Below are 5,573 nucleotides of genomic sequence, written 5' to 3'. Positions count from 1 at the left end.
CAAGAAGTCCCTAGTATGCCTCTTAAACTAGCTTGTTGATTAATGGATGATTAGTTTCATAATCATGAACATTGGATGTTATTAATAACAAGGTTATATCATTGAATGAATGATGTAATGGACACACCCAATTAAGCGTAGCATAAGATCTCGTCATTTAGTTATTTGCTATAAGCTTTCAATACATAGTTACCTAGTCCTTATGACCATGAGATCATATAAATCACTTATACCGGAAAGGTACTTTGATTACACCAAACACCACTGCGTAAATGGGTGGCTATAAAGGTGGGATTAAGTATCCGGAAAGTATGAGTTGAGGCATATGGATCAACAAGTGGGATTTGTCCATCCCGATGACGGATAGATATACTCTGGGCCCTCTCGGTGGAATGTCGTCTAAATGTCTTGCAAGCATATGAATAAGTTCATAAGAGACCACATACCACGGTACGAGTAAAGAGTACTTGTCGGAGACGAGGTTGAACAAGGTATAGAGTGATACCGAAGATCAAACCTCGGACAAGTAAAATATCGCGAGACAAAGGGAATTGGTAATATATGTGAATGGTTCATTCGATCACTAAAGTCATCGTTGAATATGTGGGAGCCATTATGGACCTCCAGATCCCGCTATTGGTTATTGGTCGGAGTGAGTACTCAACCATGTCCGCATAGTTCTCGAACCGTAGGGTGACACACTTAAAGTTGGATGTTGAAATGGTAGTACTTGAATTATGGAATGGAGTTCGAATATTTGTTCGAAGTCCCGGATGTGATCCCGGACATCACGAGGAGTTCCGGAATGGTCCGGAGAATAAGATTCATATATAGGATGTCATTTTATGTGAATAAAATGTCGCGGAAGGTTCTATGGAAGGTTCTAGAAGGTTCTAGAAAAGTCCGGAAGAAACCACCAAGGAAGGTGGAGTCCACAAGGGACTCCACCTCCATGGCCGGCCAACCCTAGTGGGGGAGGAGTCCCAAGTGGACTCCCCCTTAGGGGGCCGGCCACCCCCCACATGGGAGGTGGGAATCCCACCTTTGGGTGGGAGTCCTAGTTGGGCTAGGATTGCCCCCTCCTATGGAAGGTTTTGGTTCGGGTCTTATTCGAAGACTTGGACACCACCTCTTGGGGTTCCACCTATATAATGAGGGGCCAAGGGGAGGGGGCCGGCCACCCCAAGACCACAAGCTGGCCGCCCCATAGAGTGGCCGGCCACCCCTCCCAAACCCTAGCCGCCCCTTCTCCTCCATATAGTCCGCGTAGTTTAGCGAAGCTCCGCCGGACTTCTACACCGCCACCGACACCACGCCGTCGTGCTCGTCGGATTCAAGAGGAGCTACTACTTCCTCTGCCCGCCGGAACGGGGAGGTGGACGTCGTCTTCATCAACAACCGAACGTGTGACCAAGTACGGAGGTGCTGCCCGTTCGTGGCGCCGGAACCGATCGTGATCAAGATCTTCTACGCGCTTTTGCAAGCGGCAAGTGAACGTCTACCGCAGCAACAAGAGCCTCATCTTGTAGGCTTTGGAATCTCTTCAAGGGTGAGACTCGATACCCCCTCGTTGCTACCGTCTTCTAGATTGCATCTTGGCTTGGATTGCGTGTTTGCGGTAGGAAAATTTTTGTTTTCTATGCTACGTTATCCTACAGCAACAGCACAGCACAACCTTAGAACTTTCTGTCACTGTCCCAGGTGTCAATGCAGGCATGAACCCACTATCGAGCATAAATACTCCCTCTTGGAGTTAAAAGCAAAAACTTGGCCAGAGCCTCTACTAGTAACGGAGAGCATGCAAGATCATAAACAACACATATGTAATAACTTGATAATTAACATAACATGGTATTCTCTATCCATCGGATCCCGACAAACACAACATAGAGTATTACAGATAGATGATCTTGATCATGTTAGGCAGCTCACAAGATCCAACAATGAAACACAATGAGGAGAAGACAACCATCTAGCTACTGCTATGGACCCATAGTCCAGGGGTGAACTACTCACTCATCACTCCGGAGGCGACCATGGCGGTGTAGAGTCCTCCGGGAGATGAATCCCCTCTCCGGCAGGGTGCCGGAGGAGATCTCCGAATCCCCCGAGATGGGATCGGCGGCGGCGGCGTCTCGGTAAGGTTTTCCGTATCGTGGTTTTTCGCATCGGGGGTTTCGCGACGGAGGCTTTAAGTAGGCGGAAGGGCGGAGTCGGGGGCCCGACGAGGGGCCCACACCACCGGGCGGCGCGGGCCCCCCCTTGGCCGCGCCGCCATGTGGTGTCGCCACCTCGTGGCCCCACTTCGTATGCTCTTCGGTCTTCTGGAAGGTTCGTGGCAAAATAGGCCCTCGGGTCTTCGTTTCGTCCAATTCCGAGAATATTTTGTTACTAGGATTTCTGAAACCAAAAACGAGCAGAACAAGCAACCGGCACTTCGGCATCTTGTTAATAGGTTAGTTCCGGAAAATGCAGGAATATGACATAAAGTGTGCATAAAACATGTAGGTATCATCAATAATATGGCATAGAACATAAGAAATTATCGATACGTCGGAGACGTATCAAGCATCCCCAAGCTTAGTTCTGCTCGTCCCGAGCAGGTAAAACGATAACAAAGATAATTTCTAAAGTGATATGCCATCATAACCTTGATCATACTATTTGTAAACATATGTAGTGAATGCAGCGATCAAAACAATGGTAATGACATGAGTAAACAAGTGAATCATAAAGCAAAGACTTTTCATGAATAGTACTTCAAGACAAGTATTAATAAGTCTTGCATAAGAGTTAACTCATAAATCAATAAATCAAAGTAAAGGTATTGAAGCAACACAAAGGAAGATTAAGTTTCAGCGGTTGCTTTCAACTTGTAACATGTATATCTCATGGATAATTGTCAACATAGAGTAATATAACAAGTGCAATATGCAAGTATGTAGGAATCAATGCACAGTTCACACAAGTGTTTGCTTCTTGAGGTGGAGAGAGATAGGTGAACTGACTCAACATAAAAGTAAAAGAGAATGGTCCTTCAAAGAGGAAAGCATCGATTGCTATATTTGTGCTAGAGCTTTTATTTTGAAAACATGAAACAATTTTGTCAACGGTAGTAATAAAGCATATGAGTTATGAAAGTTATATCTTACAAGTTGCAAGCCTCATGCATAGTATACTAATAGTGCCCGCACCTTGTCCTAATTAGCTTGGACTACCGGATCTTTGCAATGCACATGTTTTAACCAAGTGTCACAATGGGGTACCTCCATGCCGCCTGTACAAAGGTCTAAGGAGAAAGCTCGCATTTTGGATTTCTCGCTTTTGATTATTCTCAACTTAGACATCCATACCGGGACAACATGGACAACGAGATAATGGACTCCTCTTTAATGCATAAGCATGTGGCAACAATTATTATTCTCATATGAGATTGAGGATATGTGTCCAAAACTGAAACTTCCACCATGATTCATGGCTTTAGTTAGCGGCCCAATGTTATTCTCTAACAATATGCATGCTCCAACCATAAAGGTGGTAGATCTCTCTTACTTCGGACAAGACGGACATGCATAGCAACTCACATGATATTCAACAAAGAATAGTTGATGGCGTCCCCAGAAACATGGTTATCGCACAACAAGCAACTTAATAAGAGATAAAGTGCATACGTACATATTCAACACCACAATAGTTTTTAAGCTATTTGTCCCATGAGGTATATATTGCAAAGGTGAATGATGGAATTTTAAAGGTAGCACTCAAGCAATTTACTTTGGAATGGCGGATAAATACCATGTAGTAGGTAGGTATGGTGGACACAAATGGCATAGTGGTTGGCTCAAGTATTTTGGATGCATGAGAAGTATTCCCTCTCGATACAAGGTTTAGGCTAGCAAGGTTATTTGAAACAAACACAAGGATGAACGGTGCAGCAAAACTCACATAAAATACATATTGTAAACATTATAAGACTCCATACCGTCTTCCTTGTTGTTCAAAACTCAATACTAGATGTTATCTAGACTCTAGAGAAACCAAATATGCAAACCAAATTAGCAAGCTCTAAATATTTCTTCATTAATGGGTGCAAAGTATATGATGCAAGAGCTTAAACATGAGCACAACAATTGCCAAGTATCAAATTATCCAAGACATTTTAGAATTACTACATGTATCATTTTCCAATTCCAACCATATAACAATTTAACGAAGAAGAAACTTCGCCATGAATACTATGAGTAGAGCCTAAGGACATATTTGTCCATATGCTACAGCGGAGCGTGTCTCTCTCCCATAAAGTGAATGCTAGGATCCATTTTATTCAAACAAAACAAAAAATAAAAACAAACCGACGCTCCAAGCAAAGTACATAAGATGTGACGGAATAAAAATATAGTTTCAGGGTAGGAACCTGATAATGTTGTCGATGAAGAAGGGGATGCCTTGGGCATCCCCAAGCTTAGACGCTTGAGTCTTCTTAGAATATGCAGGGGTGAACCACCGGGGCATCCCCAAGCTTAGAGCTTTCACTCTCCTTGATCATATTGCATCATACTCCTCTCTTGATCCTTGAAAACTTCCTCCACACCAAACTCGAAACAACTCATTAGAGGGTTAGTGCATAATAAAAATTCACATGTTCAGAGGTGACACAATCATTCTTAACACTTCTGGACATTGCATAAAGCTACTGGACATTAATGGATCAAAGAAATTCATCCAACATAGCAAAAGAGGCAATGCAAAATAAAAGGCAGAATCTGTCAAAACAGAACAGTCCGTAAAGATGGATTTTATTAGGCCACCAGACTTGCTCAAATGAAAATGCTCAAATTGAATGAAAGTTGCGTACATATCTGAGGATCATGCACGTAAATTGGCTTAATTTTCTGAGCTACCTACAGGGAGGTAGACCCAGATTCGTGACAGCAAAGAAATCTGGAACTGCGCAGTAATCCAAATCTAGTACTTACTTTACTATCAAAGACTTTACTTGGCACAACAAAATATAAAACTAAGATAAGGAGAGGTTGCTACAGTAGTAAACAACTTCCAAGACTCAAATATAAAACAAAAATACTGGAGTAAAAACATGGGTTGTCTCCCATAAGCGCTTTTCTTTAACGCCTTTCACCTAGGCGCGTAAAGTGTAACTCAAGTAACATCGAGAGACGAAGCATCAACATCATAATTTGTTCTAATAATAGAATCATAAGGTAACTTCATTCTCTTTCTAGGGAAGTGTTCCATACCTTTCTTGAGAGGAAATTGATATTTAATATTACCTTCCTTCATATCAATAGTGGCACCAACGGTTCGAAGAAAAGGTCTTCCCAATATAATGGGGCAAGATGCATTGCATTCAATATCCAAGACAACAAAATCAACGGGGACAAGGTTATTGTTAACCATAATATGAACATTATCAACCTTCCCCAAAGGTTTCTTTTTAGCATTATCAGCGAGATTAACATCCAAATAACAATTTTTCAATGGTGGCAAGTCAAGCATATCATAGACTTTATTAGGCATAACAGAAATACTTGCACCAAGATCACATAAAGCATTAC

This window comes from Lolium rigidum, chromosome 3, assembly GCF_022539505.1.
Source record: "Lolium rigidum isolate FL_2022 chromosome 3, APGP_CSIRO_Lrig_0.1, whole genome shotgun sequence".
NCBI lineage: Eukaryota > Viridiplantae > Streptophyta > Magnoliopsida > Poales > Poaceae > Lolium > Lolium rigidum.
This window is presented reverse-complemented; position numbering follows the sequence as displayed.